The sequence below is a fragment of the Danio aesculapii genome, chromosome 1 (genome assembly GCF_903798145.1).
Source record: "Danio aesculapii chromosome 1, fDanAes4.1, whole genome shotgun sequence".
In the NCBI taxonomy this organism is placed as follows: Eukaryota; Metazoa; Chordata; class Actinopteri; order Cypriniformes; family Danionidae; genus Danio; species Danio aesculapii.
This window is the reverse complement of record NC_079435.1, coordinates 28,388,153-28,412,104: the sequence shown is the minus strand read 5'-3', so window position 1 is coordinate 28,412,104 and position 23,952 is coordinate 28,388,153.

The window sequence follows — 23,952 nt, the reverse complement described above, 5'->3', positions numbered from 1 at the left end:
GGGTCCTGGACGATAGGAAATGGAGAAATCAAAACGTGAGAAGAAAAGTGACCATCTGGCTTGACGTGGACATAGTCTCTTGGCCTCTTTGATGTATTGGAGGTTTTTGTGATCTGTGATCACCTGGAACGGATGTTTGGCTCCCTCCAACCAGTGACGCCACTCCTCCAAGGCTAGCTTGATTGCTAGAAGCTCCCTGTCTCCTATGCTGTAATTCTGCTCCGCCGGGCTCAACTTCCGAGAGAAATAGGCACAGGGATGCAGTCGGGGCGGTGTATCATGATGTTGAGATAATACTGCCCCGACGCCGGTGGTGGATGCGTCCACTTCCACCACGAAAGGAAGATTTGGGTCAGGATGAGTCAGGAGTGGGGCCCTTGTGAACTCCTTCTTAAGAAGGCGGAAGGCTGCGGCTGCTTCTTTGGTCCACTCCAGTCCTTTGGGTTTACCCTTGAGGAGATTAGTGAGAGGTGATGTAATCCTGCTGTAGTCCTTGATAAACCGTCTATAAAAGTTAGCAAACCCAAGAAACCTCTGGAGCTCCTTAATGGAAGTGGGTTCTGACCAGGATAGAACAGCCTCAATTTTCTTCCCATCCATACGTATACCGGTTTGGTCAATGATGTATCCCAAGAAATGAATCGACTTCTGGTGGAATGAGCATTTCTCCGCTTTGAGGTAGAGGTGATGTTCTCTCAATGTGTGTAGGACCTCCGCAACGTGTTGGCGATGTTCGGCCTCACTCCGGGAGTAAATGAGGATGTCATCTATGTACACTATTACACAGTGGTGAAGAAACTCCCGGAGGACTTCATGAATGAAGTTTTGGAATACGGAGGGGGCGTTGACCAGACCGTAAGGCATGACCTCATATTCATAGTGGCCAGTAGGGGTCACGAATGCTGTCTTCCATTGGTCCCCCTCACGTATTCTTATCAGATTATACGCGCTGCGGAGGTCCAATTTAGTGAAGACTTTAGCTTCTCGGAGCTGTTCCAAAGCGGCTGGTACCAGAGGAAGGGGATATCGGTATTTTACTGTACCGTTATTTAGGACCCTGTAGTCGATGCATGGACGCAGCCCTCCGTCCTTCTTGGCCACAAAGAAGAAGCTTGAGGCGGCTGGTGATTTTGAGTGACGTATGTACCCCTGACTCAGAGCCTCCCTTATGTAATCTTCCATTGCCTGATTCTCTGGAAGCGAGAGCGGGTAGATCCTACCTCTTGGCAACTGGGCATCTGGAACTAGGTCGATCGCGCAGTCCCATGGCCGATGCGGCGGTAGCTGGGAAGCTCTCTTGGGGCAGAAGACATCATGAAAGGAGCTGTACTCCTTAGGAATGTGGATAGACTGCTTCTCAGGAGGGCTCTCGACCGATGTTGCAAACAAAGAAATGGGGTTCCGACCTTGAAGAGGGAGATTTGGAAAACAGGCAGGTGTACATCCAGATCCCCATTTCTTTATCTCTCCTGTGCCCCAAGAGATGATGGGATCGTGCTTCACCAGCCACGGGCGCCCTAGAATGATGTCCATATTTGCACCCTCCAGAACCAGAAATTGAATCCTCTCTTGATGTAACAACCCCACTTGAAGAAGGATGTCTTCGCATTGTCGATGGATACGGGTCGAAGATCGAGTGCACTGGGTTATCGGTTGTATCTGGTATATATGCGAGGACGCCTCAGTACGGAGGTGGAGTTGACGACAGAGGGATTGGGAGATGAAGTTCCCTGCTGACCCGGAGTCGATGAGGGCTGTGACAAGGAGAGAAATAGAGGCAGTAGTTATTTGTACGGTGGTAGTAAGTGGTTTACATTGTTCAATATTCGTACTGAATACACTCACTGAAGTCCGAATGGGACGAAGGGGACACTCCATACGGGTGTGTCCACTGACACCGCAGTATAGACACAGACCCCGGGTCAGCCTCCTCTGTCGTTCCGCTGATGTCAGTCTTCCAGACTCTATTATCATGGGTTCTGGTTCTGGAGAGGCTGTTGACTCAGGCGATTGGAGGAGTGCAGACGAGGGGGTGATGGTGTCCTGTTGATAGGAACGGAGACGATCGGAACATCGGAGAGAATGTTGGATGAATCTCTCCAGACCCATTGTATCATCTAATGTGGCCAGTTGGATTCGGAGAGTGGGTTCCAAGCCGAGCCGGTACGTGGTCAACAACGATCTCTCATTCCATCCACTTGCAGCTGCTAGAGTGCGAAACCGGAGAGCATATTCCTGTGTAGATAGAGTACCTTGCTTTAGATGATACAGCTGCTCTCCAGCGGCTACTTCCCCATCAGAACGTCCAAACACCTCTTTGAAATACTCCGTGAAGGTAGTGATGGAATTCATGACCGGCCCGGCTTGGTTCCAGATCGTCTCAGCCCATTTAAGTGCAGGTCCAGAGAGTAGAGATACGATGTAGGCGATCTTCGACTTATCTGTGGGATATAGAGAAGGTTGCATTTCGAATATGAGGGAACATTGTAACAGAAAACCATTGCACTCCCCCGCTCCGCCTGAGTAGGGCGCTGGTCGGGCCATGGGACTGGAAGGAAGGGCCGAAGAAGAAACTGTGGAGGCGGAAGTGCTCGGTGCTGGTGGTGCGTTGGAAAGTGGAGCTGGTGGCTGTAGAATCCGCTTCAACTGGTCCACCAGCTCTTGAAGGTGATCGGGGGTGCTCATGTTGTCGTCGTTAGAGGTCCGGGCTTCTGTTATGAAGCGGACAGGAGACAGAGGTAAGGAAACGTTAGGGTGTTTATTAAATGACAACAAGGAGCACATGAAGGATAGCCAGGAGGATCAGGAATGATGTTGGGGTCTTTTCCTCCGTGGCTGGGTAACAGGAATACACGAGGATGGACAGCACACACCAGATACAGCTGACAGAGGATGACACAGACTTGGAAGGACTGGAAGACAGGACGATTCGGGAGGACCAGGAAGACTAGGAGGAATACAAAGAGAACAGGTAAGTAAATCGTTTGTTTTAGCTGAGGATGACTACGCTGAGTGGTCGCTCAGTTGTCCGCTTTCGTCGAGACGAGCCCGGACAATGAGCGACTGGAGTGCTGTGCTTTTATCTGGTGCTCGTGAATGTGATGCAGCTGTGTGCTCATTAGAAGTCAGGTGATGGTGATCTTCGTGAGTGGGGGTCGTGAGAGCCTGACCAATCCATGACACTCTCTCATTTACACTCATTCACTATGGCCAATTTTGTTTACCCAATTCTTCTATACCACACATCTTTAGACTATGGGGGAAACCAAAGCACATGGAGAAAATCCACACAAACACAGTGAGAACATGCAAACTCCACTCAACAGTGCTTACTACTGAGTCATGGTGCAGATGTATTTACACTATCTGCAATTTATTTTGACCTGATTTAACAATCAATGTAGCATTGCAAATGTATTTTCATTAACCTTTAAATTATATTTAGCTAAGGATATTAAGGTAATTTATCTTTTTTATATAATAAAGTTTCACAGTCAATAATTTATTTATTTAGGCTAACAATATGCAAATGACAAAGGAATGGTGTTATCATGGTTTTAACATAAAAAAACTCACCTTTCAGGTCTTCACTGATCAGTAACGTCACTGATCAATAGCTTCTGCTCAATAAGCGAGGCCAGTTCATCACTCTTTTTAAGCTGTGTTAAGTGTGTTATTCTAAAATTATCTATCAACTTTGTGAACTGCTGCAGAAAAACGTCAATCCTCCTTTCTCTGAGTGACAGACAGTTTGTTTTGGCCATGGTAATGGGCAATTTTACTGCTTCGTATATATTAGCAACACAACACAAACCATGTGCTTGACATCTCCTAATTAGGATCCAAAATAGATAAATATACTCTACTCTTCAAAGCAAATGAATTAAGTGTAAATTAAGAATAAAAGCAGTTTTAAATTTTTTTAAATCCATTTTAGGGTCAAAATTATTAGCCCCTTTAAGCAATTTTTTTTCGATAGTAGAACAAACCATTATTATACAACTTGCCTAATTACCCTAACCTGCCTAGTTAACCTAATTAACCTAGTTAAGCCCTTAAATGTCACTTTAAGCTGTATCGAAGTGTTTTAAAAAATATCTCGTCAAATATTGTATTAAAATTCATTCAATAATTTTCTCTTCAGCTTTCTCAGGGCTTCTGGTAGTACCCAGAATAGCAAAGTCGAGTAAAGGAGGTCGAGCCTTCTCATTTATAGCTCCTAAACTCTGGAATAGCCTTCCTGTTAACGTCCAAGGCTCAGACACACTCTCCCAATTCAAAACTAGATTTAAGACCTACCTGTATCTGTTTAGTAAAGCATACACTCAGAACACCACCTAGCGGGTTTCCACACAGGTTTATGCATCTTGTTTATATACACTATGAACAGCAGCTACGCTAATTATTTTCTTTTTTTCTCCATTTCCACCTGGGGATACTCTTCCCGAGGCCCTCAGACTATGCAGAGTCACTGATTCGACCCAAGACCAACGACGAGATTATCCCAAGGTTTCCATATCCTGGACCAGGCCATATCCTGAGCAGCTACTGTGGTGGTCATGGAGGAGTGGAGAACATGAGACTGATTTCTGTGACACTCTAGGGACAGACGAGTCTTTGCTGAGGCCAGCTTCCAGCCTCCGCCGCTGAGACTGCAGCTCTGCACAAGATGTTTGGCCAGCGGAGTAATTAAAATGGTCGTGCCCAACTGAGCCTGGTTTCTCTCAAGGTTTTTTTTCTTCACTTTCGCCAATTAGTGAATTTTTTTTTCCCTCTTCGCTGTTGCCACTGGCTTGCATGGTTCAGGATCTATGGAGCTGTGCATTGTTGGATTTGCTCTTCAGTGTTTGGACTCTCAGTAGTGATTTTTAAACCACACTGAACTGAGCTAAACTGAACTGAACTTAAACACTAAAAACTGAACTACACTGTTCCAATTTACTATGACCTTTTATGTGAAGCTGCTTTGACACAGTCTACATTGTAAAAGCGCTATACAAATAAAGGTAAATTGAATTGAAATTCTCCCTTTATTAATCTGGGGTTGCCACAGCGAAATGAACCGCCAACTTATTCATCATATGTTTTACGCAGCGGATGCCCTTCCAGCCACAACCCATCACTGGGAAACATCCAGACACACTCATTCACACACACACTCACACACTACGGTCAATTTTAGCATACCCAATTCACCTGTACCGCATGTCTTTGGACTTGAGGGGGAAACAGGAGCACTAGGAGGAAACCCACGCGTACACAGGTAGAGCATGCAAACTCCACACAGGAATGCCAACTGACTCAACCGAGGCTCAAACCAGCGACCGCGTCCCTATTTGATAAAATTGTTTCTATAATAGTTTATTTGCTCATCTCCTTAATGAAATAAAATAAATACAGTAATTAAAAACAAATCCACCTCAGTTTACCATAAGTCTTGCATATGTAGATTTAAAATGTTGTTTGCATCTTGATGTTTCCATCCAGCAGTTTTAAATGCAATACCCAAAAGTAAATGGATGGAAACATTGCGCGTGTAAGTAAAGAGTGTGACTGAGATTAAAGCTTTATGATTAAAAGTTTCATTTCCACCAAACAATTCAATGACGCACGATGTAAAACTGGGGCAAGGTAGAAATAACACTTTTTTGTAAACATTCATGACACTATAAAAATGACAAAAATGGGAAAAAATTTATATCTACTGTCGGAGAGTTTTTCAAGTGTTGAATGTGTTCCGAGACACTGAGAGCTAAAACTACATGCATCATATAACTTGACCTTGAATGAATACTCAGTGGGATGTCATTATATTTGGCTGTGTTAAAGTGAAGTCTGACACCATAATGACTGCAGCGCAGAATGTGGCCCGTCGTGGGCTCACAGCTTACTGTAACCTCTGTTGTGTCTCTGTTCCCGATTAGAGTCAATACTGAGGAAACCAGATACTTATTGGTAGGTCAGCTTTCAATCTCTTTCTCAAGGTTGATGGGATTTACAAACATTTAATGTGAAATGTATGCAGTTCTGTGGCTTATGTAGGCTGTAAGTTGAGAAGAAGAAATAGACATATTTTGGGGGGGGGGGGGGGGGGGATGTGTAGTTTTCCATTTTACATGCTATTTGCATTATATGTATTTGCCCATTCATAATAATATGTTCAAAGTCATTTTCCATGAATCTGTTTTTTTTATCATTTTAATCTTCTTACATTGCAATGTATAAAGAGGCACTAGTGTTGCACCTATGTTTGTGTTGCTGTTTTATATAGCTACTATAATAGTCATAGTGGTGATTCTGACGATTCTCATATATTATGTCATATTGTTTCATAATATTTACAGTAAAAGCTTCTATAGACCCTTTTCACGTTTCCGAGTTTCTCAGTAGTGGAAGTCATCATAAATGGGAAAATGTAGAGTGCAGTGAATGGGAGAATACAACCTTTTTTTTTTTTTACAATCTCATTGCCTCAAATAATAAAAGAAAAACTCCACGATGGTGTTATCAAGACTTTCAGAAAAAGGAAAAAAAATGTGTGAGACTGATGACAGCAACCAGAGGAGCGAATAACATCAAATTTACTGTCCTGCCCCATAAGCGCTGCATTAGAAACACCTCGCACAAGCGGTAATTACATTTTTCTAATTTAAAGCAAAGATGGTATGATACGTACATTAACACATATACATGTTCATATGTTTCTTACTAATTCTAAATATTAAAAACTTTAAGAAATGTTAAATGCTGATGACCGTTAAACGCGTCATAACAGGCTTGTGAAAAGGGTCCATTGGTATATTATAATCAAGCTTTGAATGTCTGTTGTAATTTATTTATACTAACCTAAATTATGATGTTTTTAGTAACACAACCTATAAATGTGTCTGAGTTACTAGACTGTGAAGATCTCACTTTGCCCGGCAAGTGGGAGAGCCAGGTATTTTACCCTACAAAATTCTGTATGTTTATTTCATTTTTTAAAGACTGTCTGAAATAAAGTTATTACAGCATCCCATTTTACATACGCATGCTATGTCCTTAAAGTTTGTACTTTTTTCTGAAGAAAAAGTACATACCTTTGTGTAAAACAGGAGAGTATGCAAGCTCTTGGACGTACTGTTTCTTTATAAACTGACCATTATGTTGCTTAGTTATGTCCCCTGTCAATCATCTTGTCACATTATCCACGTTTCTTTGATATTTAATTACCAGCCTTATTGAAGATGCAGCAGCGGGTTATTCTGCCATTCGCAAGTCTTTTATGCAGAGAAATCTCCTTAAGTCTTTGGATATTTTTGCCCTCAGATGTTTATTTCCAAATACATTTTTATGTAAGTTCACATTTTTGATGAAGTAAGGGGGGGGGGGGGGGGGCTAACAGTTTAAGTCTTTGAGTTTGCATACACTATACTTTGTGATTTAAACATACTTTTGTTTCCATGTGAGCTCATGTCTTGTAACACAGTCTCGGAGATCGCAGCACCTCACACTCCTCCCCAGTGCTGTTTAACTCAGCTCACACTTTGCCTCATTCTCCTCCATGTTGTTTAAGCGGGAAGAGAGTCTGTAATTAAAAATCAAGAGAAGCCACAGTCGAGAGTCATAATCACCATTATTATCATTAGTGTAGAGATGAAAGTACTCTTAAATTTCAAGTGCTGCAGACCTCCGTCTGTTCAATTAGTCTGAAGGAGTGTGTGTTTGCGTGCGTGTATTCATGTGTGTTTGCAAATGTCTGGCTTGTGTAGGATTTAGAAGAAGTAGACCTGCTTTTTAAAAATCCAACCCAATCAGAATCATGTTTGGTTCAAGTTTGTATTTGTGTGTGTACAAACTACATAAAAACACACATTCCCCAGAACATCTTACTGCATCTCTAATCTGTCGCAGTGAGAGATGACTGTTAAACGCACCGGCAGTTTTTAATATGTGTAGGTCACGTGTCATTTGCCCTCTCTGTTCTCTCATATACTGAATTAAGGCCTAACTCCTCACATTTTTATGATTTGACTCTCTTCTGGATGTGGTATGAGGCGTATCTGACATGCCTGTGATTTCCCATGTGCCCAATGACTGTTTGTTTCCTGTCACACTCCCATTCTGCTTATCGGCCCGTGTGTAATGATGGCTTCTTGAACAGCTGTATTAAAGAAGAGGTTATGCGTGGTTATCAGATTATGACTATTTCATTTTCTCAAAGCAGAAATGTGCTGACAGTTAATGAAACATCAAGATATAACACATTTAAATTGTAAGCCATTCTAATATGTTTCTCCCTTATGGCTCAGTATGACTTATGCCAAGTGATGTCAGGTAAAATAGACCAGACAAGGTTTGGTGTGTTATAGTTCTTTACATTTCAATAGATAATCACAGGTTACTATTTTGAACTGACCACTAAGTAGTGTTTTTAATGTAAAGTTTATTCAAAATGACTCTTTAAAAATTACTATTTAAAATGATTGATGGTTAAACCTAGTATCTAGGAGGAACAATGTGGTTTTCATCCAGGCCGTGGTACACTGGACCAGCTCTATACCCTCACTTGGGTGCTCGAGGGTTCATGGGAGTATTCCCATCCAGTCCACATGCGTTTTGTGGACTTGGAAAAGGCATTCGACTGTGTCCCTCATGACATTCTGTGGAGGTTGCTCTGGGAGTATGGGGTCAGAGGTGTTCTGTTAAGGGCTGTCTCGTCCCTGTATGAAGATTTGTCAGACTTGTTTCCAGTGCATGTTGGACTCCGGCAGGGCTGCCCTTTGTCACCAATACATTTGTATATTATAATATTTAATATAATACATATATTTTTATTTTTATTTCTTTTAGTTAAATTTTACTGAAGGCATAGGCAAAAGTTTTGGGACTGAATTTGAAGCTGTAGGCCAACTCCATATCAAATCTTGAAGATTAAGATTGTGATTAATGATGTGTACTTAATGTTCATGTGCATGTAAAGGCAGTAGTTTTTACTTTTTACAATGTAGTAAATGTTTCTATGTATTCCAAGTGCCTTGAAATACACTCTTGGGTGACTTTTAAAGATTCTATGTTGTAAACTTTGCATACTTTTGAAAATACAATTAATTCAATTTCTTATTTTATGCAAAAAGTATTGATCTGATATTCCAACTTTTTTTGAGTGCAAACCCAATGTGTTGGTCTCCAGGGTGTTTAAAACCCTGTTTTGTTAAATATGCTTGGCACAAGTATGGATTTAGAGACATTTGCTGTTTAGCTTTTGCCAATTAATAAAAAACATTGTTCCAATTCACTCTAAGGACCTTATGCATTTCAAGCTCTCATGTTTCAAAGAGAAGGCTCCTGATGAGCTATGTAACAGCTGTAGAAGTGATAAGACATATATTGTGGTATACATATAAAACCATCTAATCTGTCTGGTCCATTGTTTCTACAGTTTTTTTAGAGACTACTACATGCTCACGATGACATTTTATTCACAGTGTTTGATTTTTCCTAGTCTAGCCTACCCAGCACTTAACTTAAGGTACAGGTTTATAATCCATTAATGATTTTACTGGCCAAGGACTGCCCAAGTGGTAAACATTGTTTTGTTCAACATAATGTTTAAGAACATGTTTAAACTGATGTATGCTACATAAATGACAAACAACTTGCTACTGGTCACCATATTGAGAAAAGTATTGGGATAACCCTCCATTTTAGACAATTTCATGCTCCCGACCAGGCATGTTTATCTGATTCATAATGCAGCATGCAAGTGTGTCTTAAAGGCACAGTATGCAATTTTTGCACCTAGAGAGCATATATTCACAAAAAAAGGCTTAGCTTGATTATGCCAAAACTGATTGTTGAATTGTATGAGTTGTCGTCTTCATTATGTCCTACAGAAGTACTGTAGAAATCTTGTTAATAGATTAGCTAAATTATTTGTAACTTATTATCATGGTAGTATGAAGTAAAGCAAGGCTGGAAGCCGTCGAAATGAAACTAGACAACTGAAGCAATTGCTGATGACAGACCAAGGGTGTAAGGAATCAGTTGTGCATTTTCACAACAATACCACAGTAAAGCCCAAACTTTGACACTATCTCTATCATTTTACTGATGACTGCTACAGCAACCTCTCCTACAACACATGCAGGCCGGTTGTCATTAAAAGAAGGATCAGTACCAATGACAATATATGTGGGACATTTTCAGACCTTGACAGGGAGTTTGTTAGTGTCTAGTTTATTCAGACACATTCCTCTTCCTCTGATCACATTTAAAATGCATTCCATTTGAGATACAGAAGCCTTTTTGTTCTCTGTAGCATGCAAAATTTGAATTTACTTGTGGGGGTTGTATTTTCTTCGTACAGCTAGTAGTTCAACCAGGTAAAGTGGTTGCCACAGCAGAGATGGAAAGCACTATGACACCTATTCTTTTAAAAGGCACGAGCTGAAAGCACACATGTAACACCCTCACCTCCAACACTCTTTGCCACCAACAAGCTTGCACGCATGATGCGGTCAAAGTTTGAAATAGTATAACTTACAATATGTACAAAATACAGTGCTTTATAAATACATACCTGCATTGGTCTCATACATGTACCATGTATGCTGGTTTCACACTTAAGCCACAATCCAGTAATGGTGATGGGTTTTGCTTTCTGGCACATGCTACATGAAGTAGAACAATCACAACAGACTCGGTCATGAAGCCAGTCACTGCAGATTAGCCACACAAAGGTAGGGTCTGGAAATATGAATCAATAAACAAATTAAATGAGAATCATTGCGTTAATGAAATAGAAATATAATGAAAAAAAGAAAATGAAAATGTTTTTGACCTTGCATGCTTGCTGTTAGGGGACTCCTCAAAACATAATTTGAACCTTTTATAATCCTCAATAGTGGCATTTTAAAATACTTTTAATTTAAATTTGTAAATAAGTTTAAATTATGCTCTCAGACAAGTTAATTCACGCATCCCTGATCTAGATAAAGTGCTTATTATAACCAGGAAGTATGACCACATTAGCCTGGTTCTGTCAACACTGCATTGACTCCATACAAAAAGAATGCATACATGCTGATTGTTGTAAAGAGTAAACTTGTTTAAAAGTCAGTGGTCTATTTCTTTACTGCCATCTTTTGCCATCAATTTTCATGAAATTGAATTGCTGAATCACACCATACAACACTGACCCTGGTATTGAACTGAACTGAACTGAATCAACAACAAACTGATCTGAATAATGACATTGACATTTGCATTGTATTAAACTGCTGTTTCACCACTTTTCTGTTGATCTATGTGAAGGTGCATTGATGCTGTCCGTATAGTAAGTGTTACATAAGGACTCACACACACACACACACACACACACACACACACACACACACACACACACACACACTCGTTTCATAGTTTGATAATAGTGACTTTTGGACTTTTGCAACCATGGCTCAGTGGTTAGTACTTTCACCTCATAGCAAGAAAGCCATGGGTTTGAGTCCAGGCTGGTGAGTGGGCATTTCTGTGTGAAATTTGCATGTTCTCCCCATGTTTGCATGGGTTTCCTCTGGGTGCTCCATTTCACCCGCAGTCCAAAGACATGCAGTATAGATGAATTTGATGAACTAAACTGGCCATAGTGTATGAGGGCATGTGTGAACGTTGCTGCTGGAAGGGCATCCGCTAAGTGAAACATGTGCCGGAGTAGTTGGCCATTTGTTCTGGTGTTGCGACCCCTAGTAAATAAGAGAATAAGCTGGAGGAAAATTAATGAATGAATAATGACTTTCATACTGTACAGTCTGTGTATTCTGTACCGTTACCCCAACCCCTAAAACATTCTGCAGTTTTACATTTTCAAAATATATCAGTATGTATAACTGATGAGCCATTTTCCTCATCAGAAACTATATAATGAAGTGAAAACCTGCTCATATTTACTGGTCCTCAAACATGACGAATACGTCACACATACTGAGAGCGATAGAGAGAGAGAGAGAGAGAGAGAGAGAGATCACTTCACAAGGACTCACTGGGGTGGTATTTGCAATGTTCCCTCTTGACTTTGGCTCTTCATATTGATTGTATCTGCTGAATTAGCATTTCACCTTACTTTTTCTCCACAGAGATTGTGATTGCCAATACCTTTCACAAGTCTAGAAACAACTGCTGAAGTAGCGATACAAATCAGGTACTCAAATTAATGAGCACATTTGCATTATGTAAATAGTTCAGATGTTAATTGCCTTCTGTTTTATGGAAATTGGATGTAAGAAAACGTTTCTTCTCTTCACACTTCTTGAATCAGACAGGAACATAATTATATATATATATATATATATATATATATATATATATATATATATATATATATATATATATATATATATATATATATATATATATATATATATATATATATATGTATGTGTGTGGTATAGAACAATGTCAGCTCAGGAGGTAAGATATCTTTGCAAACTTACCAGGTTAGTAATTTCATCAAACTAGCTCAACTAATTTGTTCTTAATCTGTTTGCTATAGACCATAGTCTTTGATTAATCCCTCTCCAAGAACATCCACACCTTCATACATGATTTGACTCACTCCTGATCGCTCTTCAAACATTACACTGAAGCTGTCATACTGAATTGGCTAAACCTTTTTTAATGAACGGCTTTGCTCCACTTTTTTATTTATTTTATTTTATTTTTTTGCAAAGGCTGAATGCATTTTCCCCTGTTATGATGTTGAGAAATAATTAAGAAAAGGCTGAGAATGATTGACTGATGTTCAGTATGAAGACCAGGCTCTGAGTTAAATATGTGTTATAGCAATGCAGAGTCAGATTTCTGTCTGAAACTTGAGAAGGTGACACAATTGCAGCTGTAGGAGACACAGTTTATAAATAGCATTGTGCACTTGGTGTCAAAACAATACAACATTTTGTAGAATGCTTCTTACAGTAATTTTTTTGGTGTCAGGATATCAAATCAATTACTGATTGATTTATAATTGTCAAATTTAACAAACATGTGTAAACACACACATACACATATATACTCAGAAGAATATCAATAGACTGTTAAGGACAATTCACATTGCACATTGCACAGAAAAAATGACCAACAAACAAATTGCTAATAGTTTGTTGGACCAGTGTGTCAGCATGTGTTGCAGTTGTTTGGAGTTTGTTTTCACCCAACTGAACTTGTTCAATCCTGACCAGTGACCCGATAGTCTTCATGTAAATGTCTTATAAGCCCCAAGAAAGGTCAATTAATTAATTATTAATTATTGTGCATGGCACGTGCTGGAGCAATGTGAACCCGACAGTCACACTCTATATACAATGGTCAACTTATTTGTTGGGGTTTTTTTGTGTGGTGAAAATTGGCCTTTAGGGTTACTAGATTAAGCTGACCTTAAAGTTATATATAATCTCTCATCATACAATCTGTTAAATAACTAATAGGATGTCTGGGGAACCATCAACTTATATATGTTGACATTATATTGATATCATGATGTTAAACGTAAGGGCCACACAGTGGCTAAGTGGTTAGCACTGTCAGCTCACAGCAAGAAGGTCACTGGTTCGAGTACCGGCTGGACCAGTTGGCGTTTCTGCGTGGAGTTTGCATGTTCACCCTGTGTTTGCATTGGTTTCCTTCGGGTGCTCCGGTTTCCCCACAAGTCCAAAGACATATGCTATAGGTATGTAACTAAATTGGCCGTAGTGTATGTGTGTGTATGAGTTTATATGGATGTTTCCCAGTACTGAGTTGCAGCTGGAAGGACATCTGCTGTGTAAAACATATGCTGGATAAGTTGGCCGTTCATTTGGTGGTGACTCCTGACTAAGCCGAAGGACAATTAATGAACGAATGGATGAATGTTAATCGTGTTTTGCCAAGTGGCATCCCTTTTGTGGGGGCTAGTGTCAGATTTTGCCACTTTGGTCTTGTTAGTTCTTGTTTTTGTGGCAGAGTCCAGACACTAGTCCTGTCTTGTCTAGTATGTTGTGTTTGGCTCACAATTTGTCAAATCATATTTCCTGTCAGTGACTGTCTTCTTCTTTGTATGAATGTCGTCTTGGCTGCGTTCGGGCCGTGTATATTAATCCAAGATCCATGCATATTTATTTAGCTAGCTAAATAAATAAATACTGTTTATACATGTCTTTTACCACCTATTAAAGTTAAAATGGTGCATCACGGTGGCTCAGCGGGTAGCACAATCGCCTCACAGCAAGAAGGTCGCTGGTTCGAGCCTCGGCTGGGTCAATTGGAGTTTCTGTGTGGAGTTTGCATGTTCTCCCCGTGTTCATGTGGGTTTCCTCCAGGTGCTCCAGTTTCCCCCACAGTCAAAAGACATGCAGTATAGGTGAATTGGGTAAGCTAAATTGTCCGTAGTGTATGCGTGTGAATGGGTGTGTATGGATGTTTCCCAGTGATGGGTTGCAGCTGGAAAGGCATCTGCTGTGTAAAACATATGCTGAATAAATTGGCGGTTTATTCCGCTGTGGCGACCCCAGAATAATAAAGGGACTAAGCTGAAAAGAAAATGAATGAGTAAATGAATGAATGGATGAATGAATGAATAAATTCTAAATATTGCACCCTTTCCTGCTTAGGTTATTTTATATGATTTAGCAGTTTACAAATATTTCTTTCTAGTTTAAATAGCATAAATAGGCAGAACAAATACTACAATTCATTAGTACATTAACCATGCTTTCCATACTGTTGTTTACATCCGAACATTGCTAGTATGTCTGCATATTGTATATGGATAACTGACCAAATCTTGACATGAGTGCAAATCCTCTCAGTCTGTGTTTATCAACAATATTATATAGTGGAAGCAGAAAATGTCCAAAAATGTCATCACAGTGACCATATAGTGCTCCTGGATGAGACAAAAGTTAATTGCTTTACTCTTGACATCATTTGTAGTCAATGGACTGCAGAGGTAATAATATGAAGAGAGAGAGTCAAGCAGAGCACAATCCCTTTCGAGTGTTTGGTCAACATGGACATGAAGCGCATTTGCTAATTAATTTTGGGCTAGACACCCAAAGATCTTTATGTTATCCATCTGTATATTGTTGATAGATAAATGTTACGTACACATTGTCAATTTTAAAAAAATGTCAGATAGAACCTAATAATTCTAAGGTGACAATGTTATATAATACTAACTAGAAATTTATTTTGCTTCCAATGTTGACAGTATAATAATAATAATAACAATAATAATAGGGGATAGTTCACTCATCCTTCACTTGTTTCAAATCTTTGGTTCTTCTGTTGATCACATAGAATAACTTTTGAAGAAAGCTGGAAACCAGTAACCAGTGACTCCCATGGTAGTTACTTTTCCTACTATGGAAGTTAGTGGTTACAGCTTTTCAGAGCTCTTCAAAATATTTTCTTTTGTGTTCAACAAATAGAAGCTTATGAAGATTTAGAACCACTCAAGAGAGAGTAAACAGTGAGAAAGTTTTCATTTGTCACAGTGCACTATCCCTTTAAGCTAAGATTTTATTTATAATTAATGCTATCTCTAAAGAAAAGCAACTATTCAAACTGTTGAATTGTTTCTGAGGATCAAAGAATTTAGCTTATTTATCACACATTTAAACTGAGGACTTAACCATTTAATGTAATCTGCATAATGTGGCATTCTTTATGTAAAACATAGACCCCAGTATCTCTACCCTGTCCCAGCATGCAATCGTACTTTATGATGGTCCACCAAAACACCCACTTCCAGCAAACAAACTATCAACCAGCATGAAAACAGCAAGGGTAGAAAACACAGAGGCTAACAATATGAGTTGGTCAATGTGTTGGAGAAACATCTTGCCATATTACTGAAGAAGTGTGAATCAATTGAAACAGTCCAAAAGCAAAACATTTTATATAATGCAAACAGTAAAACTGAACAGTGAAATTAATTACATGAAATGAGCTGATTACACTCAAATCATAAAAAGTCAATTGTACTTAATAAAAATAACAACGTGGGTTTTCCTTTTGAGCTTTAAGTAATTTGTTTTGTTTCTTAACTTTTATTTCATTCATTCCATAACACTTTTTGCATTTGATATTTGGAATGATGCAGCCTCTGCAGGATAATTAGTTAATTTTTTGTTCTCTGTTGCTTCTGTCATTTAGTTTTTTATTACAATGCTTTATGGCTAAATACATTCCTGTTTGTGTATTATATATAGGATAGTATTGTGTATTTTTCTTTTCAGCTTAGTCCCTTTATTAATCAGGGGTCGCCACAGCGGAAAGAACTGCTAACTTATCCAGCAGCGGATGCTCTTCCAGCTGCAATCCATCACTTGGAAACACCCATACACTCTCATTCACACATACACGCCAAACAATTTAGCTTACTCAATTTACCTATAGCGCATGTCATTGCACTGTAGGGGAAACTGGCGCAACCGGAGGAAACCCACACGAACACGGGGAGAACATGCAAACTTCACACAGAAATGCCAACTTACCCAGCTGAGGCTCGAACCAGTGACCTTCTTGCTGGGAGGCGATTGTGTTACCGACTGCGACGCTGCCGCTCACAAATCTATCTTTTAAATTTATCTTTTTAATAGGAAGCTATACCATATTATATTTGTGCATATACATTAGATTAGTCAGTACTGAAGCCAAATCTGGAGCTTATCTAACAAAATAACTTACGATAACGGTCCAAAAACTAGTGCACAAAATGTATATGTTATAGAAAAATATAAAATACAAATTTAAAAAAGAGGAAAAATCAAGAGAAGCAAAGAAATTTTTAAAATTTTGTAGGTTGTTTTTTTTTTTACTATCCAAATTGGCTAATTAGCCTGAGCACTGTATATATTCATTCATTCATTCATTCACTGTCACCATATATACATAAATATATACTATAAAATAAAGTGAAATAAATGTTGACTTTTTTTTATTCATTGTGTTTTTGCACAAGATTATCAGAGAGACATGAATCAATGTGTGTAATGTGTGCTATATTACGATTTAAAGAGCAAATTAGCCTTTTTTGGGGGAGTAACTCAATATTGTAATGAATTACTTTCAAAAGTAACTTTCTCCAACACTGCAAATTATAGCTGTGCATCAGGTTAAGACTTAACACACAGGCCCCTGATGAAGGCTTCTGTGTTGAAATGCAGTAAGAAAATAAAACAAAATTTAATTTCTTACAGCTTCAAATGTGAAACATTTCTCTGCCGCACAAGAACTTTGATTATATGTTCCACAAATCCTTTTATTTATTTTTAATATCCATATGATCTAATATGTATATTTTATAAATGCAATTTAGCTTCAGAATATATGTGTGAGTGGAAACAGAAACAATTTTTTAAACTCATTTATGCTTTTCATTTGGGGTTGGAAATCCCAGTCTCACCTTATTCCACCATGACTCATATCTGCTTTTACCTTTCATTCAGCTCCATTGAATGCTCTTGTACATTTGTTTTTCAATTTAGCTCTGTTTCCTACCAATACACATTTTAAATTTGCTTAACACGAGCAACTACCTCAGACCTTATTCCGATGCAGTGCTTGTTGTAATTTTTAGTTGTCAACTAATGGATGAGGGCATGTCACTTCTGACCTTTACACACAAATACTCATTAGCACCATAGACTGATATGTCAAACAGAAAGTGTTTACCTTAAAGGTCAATTATTCATAATTCCTACAAATGTATAATATGCTCATGGGTGACAAACTGAGCGATATCTCGTTACAGAAGAGTTCATCTAAAAATAGAAATGAGTGTAACGGCACAGTCTTGCACGTCTCAGACTGACAGCACAGTTTTTCAACATGATGGAACGTTGTAGATTAAATCTATGCTGTTTGTTTATCCAAAGACTGATGGTCTTGTAATCAGTTAGGACTATGTCAATATCACACATCATGTCAGTGTAGTGTGTGTGTTTACAAATATTGATAAGCAGCCAATAAAAGAGGCTTGAAGGATGTATAGTAGAGCATGAATGATCTACAACATGTAATGTGCAATTCCAGAACCAGAAGAGTAAGTGGAATGTGAATGCGTGCAAATTTGAACAATATGCCTGTTGAATGACCATCCTTAGCCATACAGTTCGGTATGATACAGGGGCATATCAAACAGCTACAAGCATGATATTGCATCATTTATGCAACAGTTCAGCAAGACAAATGTGTAAATAAATGAGAAGAAAATAACCTTTGGTGTGAACTACCTTTCGTCACAGAATCAAATCTCAAATTGATAGTTTAACAGTGAACACAAGTGTCTGCTACAAGTTAAAAACTTTATTTTAGAATTAATAAAGTACAACTGAGTTGCTTCATTGAATTACTGTACTGTTTGTACAATATTATAAGAGAGACTGATTGTGAGAATCCTGCATTAGCATTTTTCAGATCAATCTCTTATTCATAATAATGTGTAAATTTAAATGAACACTGTGGAACGCTTTGGTATCCTTTTAACATTAAGTGGATTTTCTTTTAAGTATTCTTAAATTGTGTTTGATTCACACCTAAAATGTTTAGTATTGTGTATAAGTCAAAATTATTTGCCGTCCTGTGAAATTCTTATATTTTTTTTTCAAATATTTACCAAGTGATGTTTAATAGACAATGCCATTTTCACAGTATTTCCTTTAATATTGTTTATGTTTTTTCAATAAATAAATAAATATTTTTATTTTGATGGTCCATTTGTGTGATAGTAGACTGTCTGCTTATTTTTATAGTCACTTTGGTGCATTTCTCACAACACTATTTACATTTGCACAACAATTTTTTTTCCTGAAAATGTCTTATAAATGAACAATTTCATGAATGATTTACAGACCTACGTATGTATGTTGTAGGTTCAGTTCCAATATGTACTGCAATATTGTTTACAGTTGTGCACAGCTCTACCCAAAGGAAGTTTATGTTTGTCTTTAACAATCATTAAATATTGTTGTTTAAATATATGATACAGGTTTCATTATGGTTTATACATAAGTGTAGAGGGAACAGTACAGACAGTGGATACACTGAACTAGTTTTATTCATTCCATCATAATGTATGTTTACTGTCATTATTTTCTCACTTCACATCCCCAAATAGAAAGCTGAAATATGGCATGATATATGGCAACATATGCAAATTACAACTGGATTCCACATACTGTATATAAAATGTCATAATAGTCAATAATTTGTCAAAATAGCGCAAACTGTTTACTGTTTACATTTTTTTTCAACCATATCATATATATATATATATATATATATATATATATATATATATATATATATATATATATATATATATATATATATATATATATATATATATATATATATATATATATATATATATGTGTGTGTGTGTGTGTGTGTGTGTGTGTGTGTGTGTGTGTGTGTGTTCTCATATACAGCCATATGGACACTTACAAATTATAGGTAATATATTTGTAGGGGTAAATATATAACATAATAGATAATATATTTATGTAACATAAATGTACGTATTTGTAATTCTAGGCAATATTTTGACATGTATGACATATTTTATATATGTAAAATACACATGAACTATTATGTCACATATGTAATTTGCATATATTTCTATATAAATCAGATTTCTATTTTGGGATCTGTATTTCCATCAGTCTGATCTTGTTGATTTGGTCACAGGTTCTCCTCTAAACACTGTGGTGTTTTCATTACTCAAAAATCTTAGAAGAACCTTCTGTCAGTGTGAATCCATGCCTGACATTGGTCTGCTGTGATTGGGCTTTCTTACATACAGTAATGTCAAATATGAAAACATTGTCTGTAAAAGTGGTACATGGATGGAACAAAGAAACCATAAATATGGAATAAGGATGAATAAAGATGAAATCTATAGATAATGTAGTACAGTTGGGTGATTTTCTGTGGTAACTATCCTAAAACTTTCATCATCTAAACATGTAATATTGTACATCAGTTTCCATGCATCATGAGTAATGCAACAGTTATTTATCATTTTGAGTGCTTGGATCAGTTGATAATAACATCATGTTAAGTAAATGAAAGCGCTTTTATTTTAAATGTAATGTTTGAGTTGCATTTTGAAATGGGATCAATTTGATGTTTAATTGTATTATATTGAACAGGTGGTCTTAGTTCAATGAACAAAGTATCTTTGACTTGTGTGTGTTGTATCCAAGCATTTGAAAAACATACAATTTTGACAATGGTTGTGAATTTTGTGTCTAGAGTTTTGAAAATTGACAGCAGAGTTCTGAAATTTGTGGCAAAACAATTGTTAAAAACTGTAACTGACTATAAGAAACTTCATAAGTACATGTCAACTTATATTAACCCTAACCCTAACCTAACAGTCTACTCATAATCTAATGAGAATTAGCTGACATGTAGATGCAATATAACAAACGGACCATCAAAATAAAGTGTGACCGAAGAACGTCTTATTTATTTTAGTTTGGCTTATTTTTTAGGTCAATATTATTAGCCCCATAATTTATTTTATGTTTTTGATTGTCTACAAATCAAATTGTTATCCAATAACTTGCATAATTGACCTAACTTGCCTACACTGTGAAAAAAAAAAATCCTGGTTGCCTTAAATTTTTAAGCTGAATCGAATTAACCTTATGAGACCATTGAACTTATATTATGTTAAACTAACTTAAAACAGCTTGTGTAACTGTTAAAATTAAGTTAGAACATGATTAACTTAGTTTAATATGTCATGTTTACATTGTTGATACATATATAATGTTTAAACTGTTAATAATGAGAGAGAGAGAGAGAGAGAGAGAGAGATACTGTATAAACAGATAGATAGATAGATAGATAGATAGATAGATAGATAGATAGATAGATAGATAGATAGATAGATAGATAGATAGATAGATAGATAGATAGATAGATAGATAGATAGATAGATAGATAGATAGATATTTGCTTATGATAATTTGATGATCAAACATGCTAACAGAAAGTAACTTTACATGTACACAACGATTTATTCCACTAAAACTGCAGTTGCAAAGTTACTCATATAGTCACCAGAATGTTTAAGGGGGTTAGAAAAAGAACCTTACATTCACATTGCTATATCAAAATATAACCCCCATGTGATATAGGAAAATAGCACAGTGTACTTCATTGGATGCACACTCTGATTGTGTATATCCATGAAGGACAGGTCTTGTCTGGCTGGGGTACGACTGTGACACAACATGCAGCCGGTACAATAGAACCAGAGCCAAGCCAGAGTGGAAAATGGTGCTACTTTCCGCTACACCCAATTAGATCTGGAATCCATAGCCTCATTAGCTGCCCCATGCTGGAGGAAAACCCCACTCACCAAACATACCTCTGCTCCTAACGAGACTCTCTCACTTTATATTGAGCTTCCAATTACCTTGTGAAATGTGGATGGTGTCCGGGCCTGCATGGCGGGTGAGTCTAGGTGTCTGCTTATGTGACGACCTTTACTGATGCTGGTTTGCAGCCAAAGCAGAAATAAGTTTACAATAAGGCTCTGTTAGTTCATTTATTTACTAACACAAACAAAACAATAAACAGTACATTTATTAAAGTATTTATTCATTTTGTTAACATTATTTAATGTAAAAAAGTGCATTAACTAATGTTAACTAGTTAGATTTTAACAATTGATTAGTAAATGTTGAACTGTTATTAAAGTGTGCTGTACTGTTTTAGTGTTGTTCATTATCAGTTCAACACATTCACTAACATTAATCAATGCTTTCGACTTATTCTAATGAGGGATCTTGTCGGTCATTTGTGCACTCCCCAATCAGCACCCCCCCCCCCCCCCCCCCCCCTTAACTTCTATTTGCTCCTTGGTCATCTTCAAGTGAATCTACACATTGAGAAGCAACCTACTAAATTCCCCACTGAGTACTCTAAGGTGACTCTTCCCACAGTCTAGTACTGCCATTGTGGGTAAAATAAATATAAAATACCAACAAAATCAAAATAAACTCTCAATTATCCCCATTTCAATAAACACATTTTCCAAAGTTTTCAGTTCAGCCCCTACTCTGCAGTAGCGCTTCCACCTCTGTCAAGGATCTTACACTATCACAGACTGCAATCTCCAGTTCTACATTACAGTCATTCATTCAACATGAGACAAAGACTTTCAATAATCTAAACCTGAACTGAACCCCATTTCACAAACCTGTCGAAAACATCTTGTTTTGCATTACTTCCTGTTGTAGTGATCAGTGGTAAAGCCAGGAACTTGTGGAAATTAATTTCCAATATAAACAAATGCTGCAGAGTTTACTCTAAACTCTGATCCTTTTCTTAAGCTCATCAGAAAGTGGCAATTGAGCCAGTGACTATCTGTCATTTGTTTATCTGAAAGACAAAGGTGTTAAGAGCCCAGAACTTGCAAAACAGCTTCTTGATCCAATCAACATTCAACATCATCTCAGACACAGAGAGACACATGGATCAGAAAACTTCCATTTCACAAAAGAAATACTTGAAATACTCCACTGTATGAAACTTTGCTTATTAAGGTTTATATTTGAATGCTTGGGTAAAGATCAACATTACATAGTGATGTTTAGACTCTATATATTGCAAATAATGCCTTGGGTAAATTAGATGTGGTTTGAAAAGTGAATTATGCATAGGAAAATATTTAGACTCTTAAATATTATAATAGTTAACCGGTGGACTATGACTATGCAAATGCAGGCCACATTATGGATGAAACCTCCCAGTGATCAACTCATAGGATCATCCAATCACAATGCTGGATTTGAAAGGTGACATCCTTTCAATCCTGCCTTCCAGAGAAAGTATTAAAAACATTTTCTCAAACAAAGAGAGGGGTTCGGTTCTGTTCAGTTCAGGGTGGTTCTGTTCAGAAAAGTGGTTCAGAAGTGTGGTTCAGTTCAGAGCAAGAGTGCTGCAGAAGCGCGGTAGTACAGTGAGTGGTATCAGAACTTTTGCTGCGTGTTCCAGCAAGGATTTGGTAATTGGATTCACAGTGCTTTCTCCAAGGTGTCTGAAACCATAGCTTCATGACCACCACCTCCAGAAATCTGTGTGTCCCAGATTTCCAGGAATTCTACCTTCAAGGATAAAGACGTCGGCATGTCCCCGACATCGAACCGCCACCTACAGAAATCTCAATTTCTGCGTGTTCCAGAATATACAGATTTCTATGCTCAAGGATAAAGACGTCGGCGTGTCCCCGACATCGAACCACCACCTTCAGAAATCTCCAATTTCTGCGTGTTCCAGAATCTACAGATTTCTTCTTCTCAAAGCTCAAGAGAGCCAAGTCTGCTCGTTTCATGCTTCAAGATCTGCAAGAAGATCCAACTTTTTCCAACCACTGCATCAAAGGCAGAAACGTAAATATTCCACTTTCCAACCCTCTAAATTAGACCTTGGCATAGTGTCTTTCAGTATAAAATATTCTAATTAATTAGATGTTTATAACTGATATTCATTAATAACAAAAACTTCCTCACTTCTTTGTTATTGTAGAATAAGGTTGACCTTACCTTGACTTAATCATCTTCATAACTTGCCTATGCACTTCATTTATTGTACATTTAGTAATTGTAGTTACCCTTGATTACTATTTTGTTAATAAATACACATTTATTACAATTGTGTCTTCCTTGTGTTGATAATACAGAAAAAGGCTCTACAAGTCACATGATCTCATTATCCTTCAGATTTGGCCAGATAATAAACTCCTCATTTGTATAATTTAATTAACAATATTTTATTGTTAATTATTTTGACAATGGAAAGCTGTTTGGTGCCCGTTTAAAAGGAGTTATTTATCTGTTATTTCTACATTAATTGGTGCCCCCATGTGAGGTTAAAATATCAATATTAATATCAATACCAAAATAATGATTTTAATAT